Consider the following 16,696-nt stretch of genomic DNA (forward strand, 5'->3'; position numbering starts at 1 on the left):
GTTTCACGACGGCCGCTGCTTCCTGTGCCTACCGGTCCACCTCGCACTGACGATGTGACTGCAGGAAGCCGTCGCAGGCCCACGAGTGCGCCCCCGTCATTTTCTCGCGCCTTCGCCGAGTTCGTGAGTACACACACGTGCTTGAAATTGTTGGACAGAGTGAAGGTTCATTCCTTTTTAGGAATTGCAATTCAATCAGTCGAGTGCGGCAAAAGCAATGGCGCCGCGTTTCTTTTCAATGATCTCGCAGCTACTTGCAAGTATGTCCATCCCTTAAGACGCCAGAAAACTAGCGTCAGCGGCGCGTCAGTGGGAAGTCGGTGAAGTCGCCATTGGAGCCATAAGCCAGCAATTACGACATGCGAATCACTCGCACACGACGCAGCTGTATGACAATGCTCGTGCGTGGGTGCGGATAGCTCAGTCGGTAGAGCGTTAGGTTTTCAACCAAAGGGTCCTGGGTTCTAGTCCCTGTCGGGGCGAAAATTAATACACTTTCGTAACGTCTAATGTGCTGGCAGTGGAATCACTACAGAAAAGAGTGAGCCCATGCTGCCTTCTGCCATGAGATTGCTTGCAAAGGTGGGAGTTTCAGTTGTCGAGAGACGCTTCTGAGACGTGCAGTCGTGGCCGAGTGGTTAAGGCGTCTGACTTGAAATCAGATTCCCTCTGGGAGCGTAGGTTCGAGTCCTGCCGACTGCGGAAATTTTCTCGCTCTCAGAAGATGGACGTTCAGCTGCATCCTAGCAGTTGCGTCACTACTAAACACGTGGGCCGCCAGCAAGGTGCAGTGTTCTTGGCTCCAGGGTGCAGCGCTACAGTCGTGCCCAGAAGCCACAGCTCATCTCCTCGTCTCACAACCGTCCACCAGGTGTCAGTGCAAGTGTCGCCTCTCTGGGCAGTGCAGATGTGATTATTTTAGCTTGCAGACGATGACGTGTAGCAATTAATGAGCAAACGCAAGTCAAACGTTTTACCGCGTGTATCTGCTAGATACTGCCTCACACACGTTGGAGAGGCTCACTCCTTCCTCTGCCTCGTTCTCTGCACACTAGTTGCACGTGGCATCGATATAGCACAGCTTTTCTAGCGTCAGCGAAGTCAATATTACATGAATCGAGTCGACATGTTTGCTAGTTACGACGATGGAAGCAGAAGAAATGTGTGTGGTACTTTACTGCATCTGCTGTTCGCCTTTCGGCGTCCCTGTGTTCTTTCAGACGAAGATGACTGTGAAATTGGCAACGGGGCAGACGTGCAAAAGAGGGGCGCTGTACGTCAGCCGAAATAGCTCAGTTGGGAGAGCGTTAGACTGAAGATCTAAAGGTCCCTGGTTCGATCCCGGGTTTCGGCACGGCTTCGTTTTGAAGCCGACGCCAATGGAATTGCTCTGACTTTGTGATAATGTAACTAGAGCCGAGAACGGACATGACTCTCTTCTGTAACTGTTCTGGTTGTCTAGTGCTTGCCATAAGAGGAACACAGTAGGCAACTCTCTGAGAAGTAAGAAAATAAAAAAAACGTCCTACCGACTGCGTTCCCTGTTTTGTGCCAGGAGGTGAAGAACGTCTCCAGCGGAACCGTGAAATGAGCGAAAACGTGGGAAACATTGCATTCGAAGTGCTTGTGAATTTTCCAATTGCCCGATGAGTGTCGACAAAACACGTAAATCCTCTACTCCAACGTATGAGACGTAACGACTGCTGCAGTTTGTTTTTGCATCGTGTGTCAACATTGTTCGATGGTCTGTTACGAGCTTTGCGCGATAAGTTTGCAGACAGCATTCAGGCGACGTTTAACTACTAACAGCTCCATGCAGCGATTGCACAACAGTAAAGGACATGAGTCAATGTGTCGTTGTGCATCGTGAGATGTTTCATAAGGCGTTGTGAGCCCGGATAGCTCAGTCGGTAGAGCATTAGGCTTTTAACCTAAGGGTCCAGGGTTCAAGTCCCTGTTCGGGCGGAAATTTTAATAATTTGGTAGCGTTTCCTCTGGTAGTGGTGGAAACACTACGGAAAAGAATGCAGCAACGCCGTTTTCTGACACCACAGTGCTTTAAACGGTTCAATTTGCACGTGTCGGGAGAACGCTGCGTTCGGGGCAGCCGTGGCCGAGTGGTTAAGGCGTCTGACTCGAAAGTAGTTTCGAATCCCGCCGGCTGCGTGCGATTCTGCGTAAAGAGCAGCAAATACTTTCACACGCATGAATGAGCGTGCAAACCAATGACGCCATTCTAAACAAGACGAAAATTTCCGTTTAAGAATGCTGAGTTTCACGACGGCCGCTGCTTCCTGTGCCTACCGGTCCACCTCGCACTGACGATGTGACTGCAGGAAGCCGTCGCAGGCCCACGAGTGCGCCCCCGTCATTTTCTCGCGCCTTCGCCGAGTTCGTGAGTACACACACGTGCTTGAAATTGTTGGACAGAGTGAAGGTTCATTCCTTTTTAGGAATTGCAATTCAATCAGTCGAGTGCGGCAAAAGCAATGGCGCCGCGTTTCTTTTCAATGATCTCGCAGCTACTTGCAAGTATGTCCATCCCTTAAGACGCCAGAAAACTAGCGTCAGCGGCGCGTCAGTGGGAAGTCGGTGAAGTCGCCATTGGAGCCATAAGCCAGCAATTACGACATGCGAATCACTCGCACACGACGCAGCTGTATGACAATGCTCGTGCGTGGGTGCGGATAGCTCAGTCGGTAGAGCGTTAGGTTTTCAACCAAAGGGTCCTGGGTTCTAGTCCCTGTCGGGGCGAAAATTAATACACTTTCGTAACGTCTAATGTGCTGGCAGTGGAATCACTACAGAAAAGAGTGAGCCCATGCTGCCTTCTGCCATGAGATTGCTTGCAAAGGTGGGAGTTTCAGTTGTCGAGAGACGCTTCTGAGACGTGCAGTCGTGGCCGAGTGGTTAAGGCGTCTGACTTGAAATCAGATTCCCTCTGGGAGCGTAGGTTCGAGTCCTGCCGACTGCGGAAATTTTCTCGCTCTCAGAAGATGGACGTTCAGCTGCATCCTAGCAGTTGCGTCACTACTAAACACGTGGGCCGCCAGCAAGGTGCAGTGTTCTTGGCTCCAGGGTGCAGCGCTACAGTCGTGCCCAGAAGCCACAGCTCATCTCCTCGTCTCACAACCGTCCACCAGGTGTCAGTGCAAGTGTCGCCTCTCTGGGCAGTGCAGATGTGATTATTTTAGCTTGCAGACGATGACGTGTAGCAATTAATGAGCAAACGCAAGTCAAACGTTTTACCGCGTGTATCTGCTAGATACTGCCTCACACACGTTGGAGAGGCTCACTCCTTCCTCTGCCTCGTTCTCTGCACACTAGTTGCACGTGGCATCGATATAGCACAGCTTTTCTAGCGTCAGCGAAGTCAATATTACATGAATCGAGTCGACATGTTTGCTAGTTACGACGATGGAAGCAGAAGAAATGTGTGTGGTACTTTACTGCATCTGCTGTTCGCCTTTCGGCGTCCCTGTGTTCTTTCAGACGAAGATGACTGTGAAATTGGCAACGGGGCAGACGTGCAAAAGAGGGGCGCTGTACGTCAGCCGAAATAGCTCAGTTGGGAGAGCGTTAGACTGAAGATCTAAAGGTCCCTGGTTCGATCCCGGGTTTCGGCACGGCTTCGTTTTGAAGCCGACGCCAATGGAATTGCTCTGACTTTGTGATAATGTAACTAGAGCCGAGAACGGACATGACTCTCTTCTGTAACTGTTCTGGTTGTCTAGTGCTTGCCATAAGAGGAACACAGTAGGCAACTCTCTGAGAAGTAAGAAAATAAAAAAAACGTCCTACCGACTGCGTTCCCTGTTTTGTGCCAGGAGGTGAAGAACGTCTCCAGCGGAACCGTGAAATGAGCGAAAACGTGGGAAACATTGCATTCGAAGTGCTTGTGAATTTTCCAATTGCCCGATGAGTGTCGACAAAACACGTAAATCCTCTACTCCAACGTATGAGACGTAACGACTGCTGCAGTTTGTTTTTGCATCGTGTGTCAACATTGTTCGATGGTCTGTTACGAGCTTTGCGCGATAAGTTTGCAGACAGCATTCAGGCGACGTTTAACTACTAACAGCTCCATGCAGCGATTGCACAACAGTAAAGGACATGAGTCAATGTGTCGTTGTGCATCGTGAGATGTTTCATAAGGCGTTGTGAGCCCGGATAGCTCAGTCGGTAGAGCATTAGGCTTTTAACCTAAGGGTCCAGGGTTCAAGTCCCTGTTCGGGCGGAAATTTTAATAATTTGGTAGCGTTTCCTCTGGTAGTGGTGGAAACACTACGGAAAAGAATGCAGCAACGCCGTTTTCTGACACCACAGTGCTTTAAACGGTTCAATTTGCACGTGTCGGGAGAACGCTGCGTTCGGGGCAGCCGTGGCCGAGTGGTTAAGGCGTCTGACTCGAAAGTAGTTTCGAATCCCGCCGGCTGCGTGCGATTCTGCGTAAAGAGCAGCAAATACTTTCACACGCATGAATGAGCGTGCAAACCAATGACGCCATTCTAAACAAGACGAAAATTTCCGTTTAAGAATGCTGAGTTTCACGACGGCCGCTGCTTCCTGTGCCTACCGGTCCACCTCGCACTGACGATGTGACTGCAGGAAGCCGTCGCAGGCCCACGAGTGCGCCCCCGTCATTTTCTCGCGCCTTCGCCGAGTTCGTGAGTACACACACGTGCTTGAAATTGTTGGACAGAGTGAAGGTTCATTCCTTTTTAGGAATTGCAATTCAATCAGTCGAGTGCGGCAAAAGCAATGGCGCCGCGTTTCTTTTCAATGATCTCGCAGCTACTTGCAAGTATGTCCATCCCTTAAGACGCCAGAAAACTAGCGTCAGCGGCGCGTCAGTGGGAAGTCGGTGAAGTCGCCATTGGAGCCATAAGCCAGCAATTACGACATGCGAATCACTCGCACACGACGCAGCTGTATGACAATGCTCGTGCGTGGGTGCGGATAGCTCAGTCGGTAGAGCGTTAGGTTTTCAACCAAAGGGTCCTGGGTTCTAGTCCCTGTCGGGGCGAAAATTAATACACTTTCGTAACGTCTAATGTGCTGGCAGTGGAATCACTACAGAAAAGAGTGAGCCCATGCTGCCTTCTGCCATGAGATTGCTTGCAAAGGTGGGAGTTTCAGTTGTCGAGAGACGCTTCTGAGACGTGCAGTCGTGGCCGAGTGGTTAAGGCGTCTGACTTGAAATCAGATTCCCTCTGGGAGCGTAGGTTCGAGTCCTGCCGACTGCGGAAATTTTCTCGCTCTCAGAAGATGGACGTTCAGCTGCATCCTAGCAGTTGCGTCACTACTAAACACGTGGGCCGCCAGCAAGGTGCAGTGTTCTTGGCTCCAGGGTGCAGCGCTACAGTCGTGCCCAGAAGCCACAGCTCATCTCCTCGTCTCACAACCGTCCACCAGGTGTCAGTGCAAGTGTCGCCTCTCTGGGCAGTGCAGATGTGATTATTTTAGCTTGCAGACGATGACGTGTAGCAATTAATGAGCAAACGCAAGTCAAACGTTTTACCGCGTGTATCTGCTAGATACTGCCTCACACACGTTGGAGAGGCTCACTCCTTCCTCTGCCTCGTTCTCTGCACACTAGTTGCACGTGGCATCGATATAGCACAGCTTTTCTAGCGTCAGCGAAGTCAATATTACATGAATCGAGTCGACATGTTTGCTAGTTACGACGATGGAAGCAGAAGAAATGTGTGTGGTACTTTACTGCATCTGCTGTTCGCCTTTCGGCGTCCCTGTGTTCTTTCAGACGAAGATGACTGTGAAATTGGCAACGGGGCAGACGTGCAAAAGAGGGGCGCTGTACGTCAGCCGAAATAGCTCAGTTGGGAGAGCGTTAGACTGAAGATCTAAAGGTCCCTGGTTCGATCCCGGGTTTCGGCACGGCTTCGTTTTGAAGCCGACGCCAATGGAATTGCTCTGACTTTGTGATAATGTAACTAGAGCCGAGAACGGACATGACTCTCTTCTGTAACTGTTCTGGTTGTCTAGTGCTTGCCATAAGAGGAACACAGTAGGCAACTCTCTGAGAAGTAAGAAAATAAAAAAACGTCCTACCGACTGCGTTCCCTGTTTTGTGCCAGGAGGTGAAGAACGTCTCCAGCGGAACCGTGAAATGAGCGAAAACGTGGGAAACATTGCATTCGAAGTGCTTGTGAATTTTCCAATTGCCCGATGAGTGTCGACAAAACACGTAAATCCTCTACTCCAACGTATGAGACGTAACGACTGCTGCAGTTTGTTTTTGCATCGTGTGTCAACATTGTTCGATGGTCTGTTACGAGCTTTGCGCGATAAGTTTGCAGACAGCATTCAGGCGACGTTTAACTACTAACAGCTCCATGCAGCGATTGCACAACAGTAAAGGACATGAGTCAATGTGTCGTTGTGCATCGTGAGATGTTTCATAAGGCGTTGTGAGCCCGGATAGCTCAGTCGGTAGAGCATTAGGCTTTTAACCTAAGGGTCCAGGGTTCAAGTCCCTGTTCGGGCGGAAATTTTAATAATTTGGTAGCGTTTCCTCTGGTAGTGGTGGAAACACTACGGAAAAGAATGCAGCAACGCCGTTTTCTGACACCACAGTGCTTTAAACGGTTCAATTTGCACGTGTCGGGAGAACGCTGCGTTCGGGGCAGCCGTGGCCGAGTGGTTAAGGCGTCTGACTCGAAAGTAGTTTCGAATCCCGCCGGCTGCGTGCGATTCTGCGTAAAGAGCAGCAAATACTTTCACACGCATGAATGAGCGTGCAAACCAATGACGCCATTCTAAACAAGACGAAAATTTCCGTTTAAGAATGCTGAGTTTCACGACGGCCGCTGCTTCCTGTGCCTACCGGTCCACCTCGCACTGACGATGTGACTGCAGGAAGCCGTCGCAGGCCCACGAGTGCGCCCCCGTCATTTTCTCGCGCCTTCGCCGAGTTCGTGAGTACACACACGTGCTTGAAATTGTTGGACAGAGTGAAGGTTCATTCCTTTTTAGGAATTGCAATTCAATCAGTCGAGTGCGGCAAAAGCAATGGCGCTGCGTTTCTTTTCAATGATCTCGCAGCTACTTGCAAGTATGTCCATCCCTTAAGACGCCAGAAAACTAGCGTCAGCGGCGCGTCAGTGGGAAGTCGGTGAAGTCGCCATTGGAGCCATAAGCCAGCAATTACGACATGCGAATCACTCGCACACGACGCAGCTGTATGACAATGCTCGTGCGTGGGTGCGGATAGCTCAGTCGGTAGAGCGTTAGGTTTTCAACCAAAGGGTCCTGGGTTCTAGTCCCTGTCGGGGCGAAAATTAATACACTTTCGTAACGTCTAATGTGCTGGCAGTGGAATCACTACAGAAAAGAGTGAGCCCATGCTGCCTTCTGCCATGAGATTGCTTGCAAAGGTGGGAGTTTCAGTTGTCGAGAGACGCTTCTGAGACGTGCAGTCGTGGCCGAGTGGTTAAGGCGTCTGACTTGAAATCAGATTCCCTCTGGGAGCGTAGGTTCGAGTCCTGCCGACTGCGGAAATTTTCTCGCTCTCAGAAGATGGACGTTCAGCTGCATCCTAGCAGTTGCGTCACTACTAAACACGTGGGCCGCCAGCAAGGTGCAGTGTTCTTGGCTCCAGGGTGCAGCGCTACAGTCGTGCCCAGAAGCCACAGCTCATCTCCTCGTCTCACAACCGTCCACCAGGTGTCAGTGCAAGTGTCGCCTCTCTGGGCAGTGCAGATGTGATTATTTTAGCTTGCAGACGATGACGTGTAGCAATTAATGAGCAAACGCAAGTCAAACGTTTTACCGCGTGTATCTGCTAGATACTGCCTCACACACGTTGGAGAGGCTCACTCCTTCCTCTGCCTCGTTCTCTGCACACTAGTTGCACGTGGCATCGATATAGCACAGCTTTTCTAGCGTCAGCGAAGTCAATATTACATGAATCGAGTCGACATGTTTGCTAGTTACGACGATGGAAGCAGAAGAAATGTGTGTGGTACTTTACTGCATCTGCTGTTCGCCTTTCGGCGTCCCTGTGTTCTTTCAGACGAAGATGACTGTGAAATTGGCAACGGGGCAGACGTGCAAAAGAGGGGCGCTGTACGTCAGCCGAAATAGCTCAGTTGGGAGAGCGTTAGACTGAAGATCTGAAGGTCCCTGGTTCGATCCCGGGTTTCGGCACGGCTTCGTTTTGAAGCCGACGCCAATGGAATTGCTCTGACTTTGTGATAATGTAACTAGAGCCGAGAACGGACATGACTCTCTTCTGTAACTGTTCTGGTTGTCTAGTGCTTGCCATAAGAGGAACACAGTAGGCAACTCTCTGAGAAGTAAGAAAATAAAAAAACGTCCTACCGACTGCGTTCCCTGTTTTGTGCCAGGAGGTGAAGAACGTCTCCAGCGGAACCGTGAAATGAGCGAAAACGTGGGAAACATTGCATTCGAAGTGCTTGTGAATTTTCCAATTGCCCGATGAGTGTCGACAAAACACGTAAATCCTCTACTCCAACGTATGAGACGTAACGACTGCTGCAGTTTGTTTTTGCATCGTGTGTCAACATTGTTCGATGGTCTGTTACGAGCTTTGCGCGATAAGTTTGCAGACAGCATTCAGGCGACGTTTAACTACTAACAGCTCCATGCAGCGATTGCACAACAGTAAAGGACATGAGTCAATGTGTCGTTGTGCATCGTGAGATGTTTCATAAGGCGTTGTGAGCCCGGATAGCTCAGTCGGTAGAGCATTAGGCTTTTAACCTAAGGGTCCAGGGTTCAAGTCCCTGTTCGGGCGGAAATTTTAATAATTTGGTAGCGTTTCCTCTGGTAGTGGTGGAAACACTACGGAAAAGAATGCAGCAACGCCGTTTTCTGACACCACAGTGCTTTAAACGGTTCAATTTGCACGTGTCGGGAGAACGCTGCGTTCGGGGCAGCCGTGGCCGAGTGGTTAAGGCGTCTGACTCGAAAGTAGTTTCGAATCCCGCCGGCTGCGTGCGATTCTGCGTAAAGAGCAGCAAATACTTTCACACGCATGAATGAGCGTGCAAACCAATGACGCCATTCTAAACAAGACGAAAATTTCCGTTTAAGAATGCTGAGTTTCACGACGGCCGCTGCTTCCTGTGCCTACCGGTCCACCTCGCACTGACGATGTGACTGCAGGAAGCCGTCGCAGGCCCACGAGTGCGCCCCCGTCATTTTCTCGCGCCTTCGCCGAGTTCGTGAGTACACACACGTGCTTGAAATTGTTGGACAGAGTGAAGGTTCATTCCTTTTTAAGAATTGCAATTCAATCAGTCGAGTGCGGCAAAAGCAATGGCGCCGCGTTTCTTTTCAATGATCTCGCAGCTACTTGCAAGTATGTCCATCCCTTAAGACGCCAGAAAACTAGCGTCAGCGGCGCGTCAGTGGGAAGTCGGTGGAGTCGCCATTGGAGCCATAAGCCAGCAATTACGACATGCGAATCACTCGCACACGACGCAGCTGTATGACAATGCTCGTGCGTGGGTGCGGATAGCTCAGTCGGTAGAGCGTTAGGTTTTCAACCAAAGGGTCCTGGGTTCTAGTCCCTGTCGGGGCGAAAATTAATACACTTTCGTAACGTCTAATGTGCTGGCAGTGGAATCACTACAGAAAAGAGTGAGCCCATGCTGCCTTCTGCCATGAGATTGCTTGCAAAGGTGGGAGTTTCAGTTGTCGAGAGACGCTTCTGAGACGTGCAGTCGTGGCCGAGTGGTTAAGGCGTCTGACTTGAAATCAGATTCCCTCTGGGAGCGTAGGTTCGAGTCCTGCCGACTGCGGAAATTTTCTCGCTCTCAGAAGATGGACGTTCAGCTGCATCCTAGCAGTTGCGTCACTACTAAACACGTGGGCCGCCAGCAAGGTGCAGTGTTCTTGGCTCCAGGGTGCAGCGCTACAGTCGTGCCCAGAAGCCACAGCTCATCTCCTCGTCTCACAACCGTCCACCAGGTGTCAGTGCAAGTGTCGCCTCTCTGGGCAGTGCAGATGTGATTATTTTAGCTTGCAGACGATGACGTGTAGCAATTAATGAGCAAACGCAAGTCAAACGTTTTACCGCGTGTATCTGCTAGATACTGCCTCACACACGTTGGAGAGGCTCACTCCTTCCTCTGCCTCGTTCTCTGCACACTAGTTGCACGTGGCATCGATATAGCACAGCTTTTCTAGCGTCAGCGAAGTCAATATTACATGAATCGAGTCGACATGTTTGCTAGTTACGACGATGGAAGCAGAAGAAATGTGTGTGGTACTTTACTGCATCTGCTGTTCGCCTTTCGGCGTCCCTGTGTTCTTTCAGACGAAGATGACTGTGAAATTGGCAACGGGGCAGACGTGCAAAAGAGGGGCGCTGTACGTCAGCCGAAATAGCTCAGTTGGGAGAGCGTTAGACTGAAGATCTAAAGGTCCCTGGTTCGATCCCGGGTTTCGGCACGGCTTCGTTTTGAAGCCGACGCCAATGGAATTGCTCTGACTTTGTGATAATGTAACTAGAGCCGAGAACGGACATGACTCTCTTCTGTAACTGTTCTGGTTGTCTAGTGCTTGCCATAAGAGGAACACAGTAGGCAACTCTCTGAGAAGTAAGAAAATAAAAAAACGTCCTACCGACTGCGTTCCCTGTTTTGTGCCAGGAGGTGAAGAACGTCTCCAGCGGAACCGTGAAATGAGCGAAAACGTGGGAAACATTGCATTCGAAGTGCTTGTGAATTTTCCAATTGCCCGATGAGTGTCGACAAAACACGTAAATCCTCTACTCCAACGTATGAGACGTAACGACTGCTGCAGTTTGTTTTTGCATCGTGTGTCAACATTGTTCGATGGTCTGTTACGAGCTTTGCGCGATAAGTTTGCAGACAGCATTCAGGCGACGTTTAACTACTAACAGCTCCATGCAGCGATTGCACAACAGTAAAGGACATGAGTCAATGTGTCGTTGTGCATCGTGAGATGTTTCATAAGGCGTTGTGAGCCCGGATAGCTCAGTCGGTAGAGCATTAGGCTTTTAACCTAAGGGTCCAGGGTTCAAGTCCCTGTTCGGGCGGAAATTTTAATAATTTGGTAGCGTTTCCTCTGGTAGTGGTGGAAACACTACGGAAAAGAATGCAGCAACGCCGTTTTCTGACACCACAGTGCTTTAAACGGTTCAATTTGCACGTGTCGGGAGAACGCTGCGTTCGGGGCAGCCGTGGCCGAGTGGTTAAGGCGTCTGACTCGAAAGTAGTTTCGAATCCCGCCGGCTGCGTGCGATTCTGCGTAAAGAGCAGCAAATACTTTCACACGCATGAATGAGCGTGCAAACCAATGACGCCATTCTAAACAAGACGAAAATTTCCGTTTAAGAATGCTGAGTTTCACGACGGCCGCTGCTTCCTGTGCCTACCGGTCCACCTCGCACTGACGATGTGACTGCAGGAAGCCGTCGCAGGCCCACGAGTGCGCCCCCGTCATTTTCTCGCGCCTTCGCCGAGTTCGTGAGTACACACACGTGCTTGAAATTGTTGGACAGAGTGAAGGTTCATTCCTTTTTAAGAATTGCAATTCAATCAGTCGAGTGCGGCAAAAGCAATGGCGCCGCGTTTCTTTTCAATGATCTCGCAGCTACTTGCAAGTATGTCCATCCCTTAAGACGCCAGAAAACTAGCGTCAGCGGCGCGTCAGTGGGAAGTCGGTGGAGTCGCCATTGGAGCCATAAGCCAGCAATTACGACATGCGAATCACTCGCACACGACGCAGCTGTATGACAATGCTCGTGCGTGGGTGCGGATAGCTCAGTCGGTAGAGCGTTAGGTTTTCAACCAAAGGGTCCTGGGTTCTAGTCCCTGTCGGGGCGAAAATTAATACACTTTCGTAACGTCTAATGTGCTGGCAGTGGAATCACTACAGAAAAGAGTGAGCCCATGCTGCCTTCTGCCATGAGATTGCTTGCAAAGGTGGGAGTTTCAGTTGTCGAGAGACGCTTCTGAGACGTGCAGTCGTGGCCGAGTGGTTAAGGCGTCTGACTTGAAATCAGATTCCCTCTGGGAGCGTAGGTTCGAGTCCTGCCGACTGCGGAAATTTTCTCGCTCTCAGAAGATGGACGTTCAGCTGCATCCTAGCAGTTGCGTCACTACTAAACACGTGGGCCGCCAGCAAGGTGCAGTGTTCTTGGCTCCAGGGTGCAGCGCTACAGTCGTGCCCAGAAGCCACAGCTCATCTCCTCGTCTCACAACCGTCCACCAGGTGTCAGTGCAAGTGTCGCCTCTCTGGGCAGTGCAGATGTGATTATTTTAGCTTGCAGACGATGACGTGTAGCAATTAATGAGCAAACGCAAGTCAAACGTTTTACCGCGTGTATCTGCTAGATACTGCCTCACACACGTTGGAGAGGCTCACTCCTTCCTCTGCCTCGTTCTCTGCACACTAGTTGCACGTGGCATCGATATAGCACAGCTTTTCTAGCGTCAGCGAAGTCAATATTACATGAATCGAGTCGACATGTTTGCTAGTTACGACGATGGAAGCAGAAGAAATGTGTGTGGTACTTTACTGCATCTGCTGTTCGCCTTTCGGCGTCCCTGTGTTCTTTCAGACGAAGATGACTGTGAAATTGGCAACGGGGCAGACGTGCAAAAGAGGGGCGCTGTACGTCAGCCGAAATAGCTCAGTTGGGAGAGCGTTAGACTGAAGATCTAAAGGTCCCTGGTTCGATCCCGGGTTTCGGCACGGCTTCGTTTTGAAGCCGACGCCAATGGAATTGCTCTGACTTTGTGATAATGTAACTAGAGCCGAGAACGGACATGACTCTCTTCTGTAACTGTTCTGGTTGTCTAGTGCTTGCCATAAGAGGAACACAGTAGGCAACTCTCTGAGAAGTAAGAAAATAAAAAAACGTCCTACCGACTGCGTTCCCTGTTTTGTGCCAGGAGGTGAAGAACGTCTCCAGCGGAACCGTGAAATGAGCGAAAACGTGGGAAACATTGCATTCGAAGTGCTTGTGAATTTTCCAATTGCCCGATGAGTGTCGACAAAACACGTAAATCCTCTACTCCAACGTATGAGACGTAACGACTGCTGCAGTTTGTTTTTGCATCGTGTGTCAACATTGTTCGATGGTCTGTTACGAGCTTTGCGCGATAAGTTTGCAGACAGCATTCAGGCGACGTTTAACTACTAACAGCTCCATGCAGCGATTGCACAACAGTAAAGGACATGAGTCAATGTGTCGTTGTGCATCGTGAGATGTTTCATAAGGCGTTGTGAGCCCGGATAGCTCAGTCGGTAGAGCATTAGGCTTTTAACCTAAGGGTCCAGGGTTCAAGTCCCTGTTCGGGCGGAAATTTTAATAATTTGGTAGCGTTTCCTCTGGTAGTGGTGGAAACACTACGGAAAAGAATGCAGCAACGCCGTTTTCTGACACCACAGTGCTTTAAACGGTTCAATTTGCACGTGTCGGGAGAACGCTGCGTTCGGGGCAGCCGTGGCCGAGTGGTTAAGGCGTCTGACTCGAAAGTAGTTTCGAATCCCGCCGGCTGCGTGCGATTCTGCGTAAAGAGCAGCAAATACTTTCACACGCATGAATGAGCGTGCAAACCAATGACGCCATTCTAAACAAGACGAAAATTTCCGTTTAAGAATGCTGAGTTTCACGATGGCCGCTGCTTCCTGTGCCTACCGGTCCACCTCGCACTGACGATGTGACTGCAGGAAGCCGTCGCAGGCCCACGAGTGCGCCCCCGTCATTTTCTCGCGCCTTCGCCGAGTTCGTGAGTACACACACGTGCTTGAAATTGTTGGACAGAGTGAAGGTTCATTCCTTTTTAGGAATTGCAATTCAATCAGTCGAGTGCGGCAAAAGCAATGGCGCCGCGTTTCTTTTCAATGATCTCGCAGCTACTTGCAAGTATGTCCATCCCTTAAGACGCCAGAAAACTAGCGTCAGCGGCGCGTCAGTGGGAAGTCGGTGAAGTCGCCATTGGAGCCATAAGCCAGCAATTACGACATGCGAATCACTCGCACACGACGCAGCTGTATGACAATGCTCGTGCGTGGGTGCGGATAGCTCAGTCGGTAGAGCGTTAGGTTTTCAACCAAAGGGTCCTGGGTTCTAGTCCCTGTCGGGGCGAAAATTAATACACTTTCGTAACGTCTAATGTGCTGGCAGTGGAATCACTACAGAAAAGAGTGAGCCCATGCTGCCTTCTGCCATGAGATTGCTTGCAAAGGTGGGAGTTTCAGTTGTCGAGAGACGCTTCTGAGACGTGCAGTCGTGGCCGAGTGGTTAAGGCGTCTGACTTGAAATCAGATTCCCTCTGGGAGCGTAGGTTCGAGTCCTGCCGACTGCGGAAATTTTCTCGCTCTCAGAAGATGGACGTTCAGCTGCATCCTAGCAGTTGCGTCACTACTAAACACGTGGGCCGCCAGCAAGGTGCAGTGTTCTTGGCTCCAGGGTGCAGCGCTACAGTCGTGCCCAGAAGCCACAGCTCATCTCCTCGTCTCACAACCGTCCACCAGGTGTCAGTGCAAGTGTCGCCTCTCTGGGCAGTGCAGATGTGATTATTTTAGCTTGCAGACGATGACGTGTAGCAATTAATGAGCAAACGCAAGTCAAACGTTTTACCGCGTGTATCTGCTAGATACTGCCTCACACACGTTGGAGAGGCTCACTCCTTCCTCTGCCTCGTTCTCTGCACACTAGTTGCACGTGGCATCGATATAGCACAGCTTTTCTAGCGTCAGCGAAGTCAATATTACATGAATCGAGTCGACATGTTTGCTAGTTACGACGATGGAAGCAGAAGAAATGTGTGTGGTACTTTACTGCATCTGCTGTTCGCCTTTCGGCGTCCCTGTGTTCTTTCAGACGAAGATGACTGTGAAATTGGCAACGGGGCAGACGTGCAAAAGAGGGGCGCTGTACGTCAGCCGAAATAGCTCAGTTGGGAGAGCGTTAGACTGAAGATCTAAAGGTCCCTGGTTCGATCCCGGGTTTCGGCACGGCTTCGTTTTGAAGCCGACGCCAATGGAATTGCTCTGACTTTGTGATAATGTAACTAGAGCCGAGAACGGACATGACTCTCTTCTGTAACTGTTCTGGTTGTCTAGTGCTTGCCATAAGAGGAACACAGTAGGCAACTCTCTGAGAAGTAAGAAAATAAAAAAACGTCCTACCGACTGCGTTCCCTGTTTTGTGCCAGGAGGTGAAGAACGTCTCCAGCGGAACCGTGAAATGAGCGAAAACGTGGGAAACATTGCATTCGAAGTGCTTGTGAATTTTCCAATTGCCCGATGAGTGTCGACAAAACACGTAAATCCTCTACTCCAACGTATGAGACGTAACGACTGCTGCAGTTTGTTTTTGCATCGTGTGTCAACATTGTTCGATGGTCTGTTACGAGCTTTGCGCGATAAGTTTGCAGACAGCATTCAGGCGACGTTTAACTACTAACAGCTCCATGCAGCGATTGCACAACAGTAAAGGACATGAGTCAATGTGTCGTTGTGCATCGTGAGATGTTTCATAAGGCGTTGTGAGCCCGGATAGCTCAGTCGGTAGAGCATTAGGCTTTTAACCTAAGGGTCCAGGGTTCAAGTCCCTGTTCGGGCGGAAATTTTAATAATTTGGTAGCGTTTCCTCTGGTAGTGGTGGAAACACTACGGAAAAGAATGCAGCAACGCCGTTTTCTGACACCACAGTGCTTTAAACGGTTCAATTTGCACGTGTCGGGAGAACGCTGCGTTCGGGGCAGCCGTGGCCGAGTGGTTAAGGCGTCTGACTCGAAAGTAGTTTCGAATCCCGCCGGCTGCGTGCGATTCTGCGTAAAGAGCAGCAAATACTTTCACACGCATGAATGAGCGTGCAAACCAATGACGCCATTCTAAACAAGACGAAAATTTCCGTTTAAGAATGCTGAGTTTCACGATGGCCGCTGCTTCCTGTGCCTACCGGTCCACCTCGCACTGACGATGTGACTGCAGGAAGCCGTCGCAGGCCCACGAGTGCGCCCCCGTCATTTTCTCGCGCCTTCGCCGAGTTCGTGAGTACACACACGTGCTTGAAATTGTTGGACAGAGTGAAGGTTCATTCCTTTTTAGGAATTGCAATTCAATCAGTCGAGTGCGGCAAAAGCAATGGCGCCGCGTTTCTTTTCAATGATCTCGCAGCTACTTGCAAGTATGTCCATCCCTTAAGACGCCAGAAAACTAGCGTCAGCGGCGCGTCAGTGGGAAGTCGGTGAAGTCGCCATTGGAGCCATAAGCCAGCAATTACGACATGCGAATCACTCGCACACGACGCAGCTGTATGACAATGCTCGTGCGTGGGTGCGGATAGCTCAGTCGGTAGAGCGTTAGGTTTTCAACCAAAGGGTCCTGGGTTCTAGTCCCTGTCGGGGCGAAAATTAATACACTTTCGTAACGTCTAATGTGCTGGCAGTGGAATCACTACAGAAAAGAGTGAGCCCATGCTGCCTTCTGCCATGAGATTGCTTGCAAAGGTGGGAGTTTCAGTTGTCGAGAGACGCTTCTGAGACGTGCAGTCGTGGCCGAGTGGTTAAGGCGTCTGACTTGAAATCAGATTCCCTCTGGGAGCGTAGGTTCGAGTCCTGCCGACTGCGGAAATTTTCTCGCTCTCAGAAGATGGACGTTCAGCTGCATCCTAGCAGTTGCGTCACTACTAAACACGTGGGCCGCCAGCAAGGTGCAGTGTTCT

At 50.5% G+C, this 16,696-nt stretch overlaps 22 non-coding genes across 22 annotated transcripts; all 22 read left to right on the forward strand.

Moving 5' to 3' along the window:
* Window positions 1-620: 620 nt before the first annotated feature.
* Trnas-uga (transfer RNA serine (anticodon UGA)) lies at window positions 621-702 on the forward strand. Its single transcript has one exon. It is a non-coding gene; the product is annotated as a tRNA-Ser (tRNA).
* A 579-nt stretch (window positions 703-1,281) lies between these two features.
* On the forward strand, window positions 1,282-1,354 carry Trnaf-gaa (transfer RNA phenylalanine (anticodon GAA)). Its single transcript has one exon. It is a non-coding gene; the product is annotated as a tRNA-Phe (tRNA).
* Window positions 1,355-1,892: 538 nt separating this feature from the next.
* On the forward strand, window positions 1,893-1,965 carry Trnak-uuu (transfer RNA lysine (anticodon UUU)). The gene has a single exon. It is a non-coding gene; the product is annotated as a tRNA-Lys (tRNA).
* A 927-nt stretch (window positions 1,966-2,892) lies between these two features.
* Trnas-uga (transfer RNA serine (anticodon UGA)) lies at window positions 2,893-2,974 on the forward strand. The gene has a single exon. It is a non-coding gene; the product is annotated as a tRNA-Ser (tRNA).
* A 579-nt stretch (window positions 2,975-3,553) lies between these two features.
* Trnaf-gaa (transfer RNA phenylalanine (anticodon GAA)) lies at window positions 3,554-3,626 on the forward strand. The gene has a single exon. It is a non-coding gene; the product is annotated as a tRNA-Phe (tRNA).
* Window positions 3,627-4,164: 538 nt separating this feature from the next.
* Trnak-uuu (transfer RNA lysine (anticodon UUU)) lies at window positions 4,165-4,237 on the forward strand. Its single transcript has one exon. It is a non-coding gene; the product is annotated as a tRNA-Lys (tRNA).
* Window positions 4,238-5,164: 927 nt separating this feature from the next.
* Window positions 5,165-5,246, forward strand: Trnas-uga (transfer RNA serine (anticodon UGA)). The gene has a single exon. It is a non-coding gene; the product is annotated as a tRNA-Ser (tRNA).
* A 579-nt stretch (window positions 5,247-5,825) lies between these two features.
* Trnaf-gaa (transfer RNA phenylalanine (anticodon GAA)) lies at window positions 5,826-5,898 on the forward strand. Its single transcript has one exon. It is a non-coding gene; the product is annotated as a tRNA-Phe (tRNA).
* A 537-nt stretch (window positions 5,899-6,435) lies between these two features.
* Window positions 6,436-6,508, forward strand: Trnak-uuu (transfer RNA lysine (anticodon UUU)). Its single transcript has one exon. It is a non-coding gene; the product is annotated as a tRNA-Lys (tRNA).
* Window positions 6,509-7,435: 927 nt separating this feature from the next.
* On the forward strand, window positions 7,436-7,517 carry Trnas-uga (transfer RNA serine (anticodon UGA)). The gene has a single exon. It is a non-coding gene; the product is annotated as a tRNA-Ser (tRNA).
* A 579-nt stretch (window positions 7,518-8,096) lies between these two features.
* On the forward strand, window positions 8,097-8,169 carry Trnaf-gaa (transfer RNA phenylalanine (anticodon GAA)). The gene has a single exon. It is a non-coding gene; the product is annotated as a tRNA-Phe (tRNA).
* A 537-nt stretch (window positions 8,170-8,706) lies between these two features.
* Trnak-uuu (transfer RNA lysine (anticodon UUU)) lies at window positions 8,707-8,779 on the forward strand. The gene has a single exon. It is a non-coding gene; the product is annotated as a tRNA-Lys (tRNA).
* A 927-nt stretch (window positions 8,780-9,706) lies between these two features.
* Window positions 9,707-9,788, forward strand: Trnas-uga (transfer RNA serine (anticodon UGA)). The gene has a single exon. It is a non-coding gene; the product is annotated as a tRNA-Ser (tRNA).
* Window positions 9,789-10,367: 579 nt separating this feature from the next.
* On the forward strand, window positions 10,368-10,440 carry Trnaf-gaa (transfer RNA phenylalanine (anticodon GAA)). The gene has a single exon. It is a non-coding gene; the product is annotated as a tRNA-Phe (tRNA).
* Window positions 10,441-10,977: 537 nt separating this feature from the next.
* Window positions 10,978-11,050, forward strand: Trnak-uuu (transfer RNA lysine (anticodon UUU)). The gene has a single exon. It is a non-coding gene; the product is annotated as a tRNA-Lys (tRNA).
* Window positions 11,051-11,977: 927 nt separating this feature from the next.
* Trnas-uga (transfer RNA serine (anticodon UGA)) lies at window positions 11,978-12,059 on the forward strand. Its single transcript has one exon. It is a non-coding gene; the product is annotated as a tRNA-Ser (tRNA).
* A 579-nt stretch (window positions 12,060-12,638) lies between these two features.
* Trnaf-gaa (transfer RNA phenylalanine (anticodon GAA)) lies at window positions 12,639-12,711 on the forward strand. Its single transcript has one exon. It is a non-coding gene; the product is annotated as a tRNA-Phe (tRNA).
* Window positions 12,712-13,248: 537 nt separating this feature from the next.
* Trnak-uuu (transfer RNA lysine (anticodon UUU)) lies at window positions 13,249-13,321 on the forward strand. Its single transcript has one exon. It is a non-coding gene; the product is annotated as a tRNA-Lys (tRNA).
* Window positions 13,322-14,248: 927 nt separating this feature from the next.
* Trnas-uga (transfer RNA serine (anticodon UGA)) lies at window positions 14,249-14,330 on the forward strand. The gene has a single exon. It is a non-coding gene; the product is annotated as a tRNA-Ser (tRNA).
* Window positions 14,331-14,909: 579 nt separating this feature from the next.
* Trnaf-gaa (transfer RNA phenylalanine (anticodon GAA)) lies at window positions 14,910-14,982 on the forward strand. Its single transcript has one exon. It is a non-coding gene; the product is annotated as a tRNA-Phe (tRNA).
* A 537-nt stretch (window positions 14,983-15,519) lies between these two features.
* Trnak-uuu (transfer RNA lysine (anticodon UUU)) lies at window positions 15,520-15,592 on the forward strand. The gene has a single exon. It is a non-coding gene; the product is annotated as a tRNA-Lys (tRNA).
* Window positions 15,593-16,519: 927 nt separating this feature from the next.
* On the forward strand, window positions 16,520-16,601 carry Trnas-uga (transfer RNA serine (anticodon UGA)). Its single transcript has one exon. It is a non-coding gene; the product is annotated as a tRNA-Ser (tRNA).
* Window positions 16,602-16,696: the final 95 nt, after the last annotated feature.

The sequence above is a fragment of the Schistocerca gregaria genome, unplaced genomic scaffold (assembly GCF_023897955.1).
Source record: "Schistocerca gregaria isolate iqSchGreg1 unplaced genomic scaffold, iqSchGreg1.2 ptg000318l, whole genome shotgun sequence".
NCBI classification, from domain to species: Eukaryota; Metazoa; Arthropoda; class Insecta; order Orthoptera; family Acrididae; genus Schistocerca; species Schistocerca gregaria.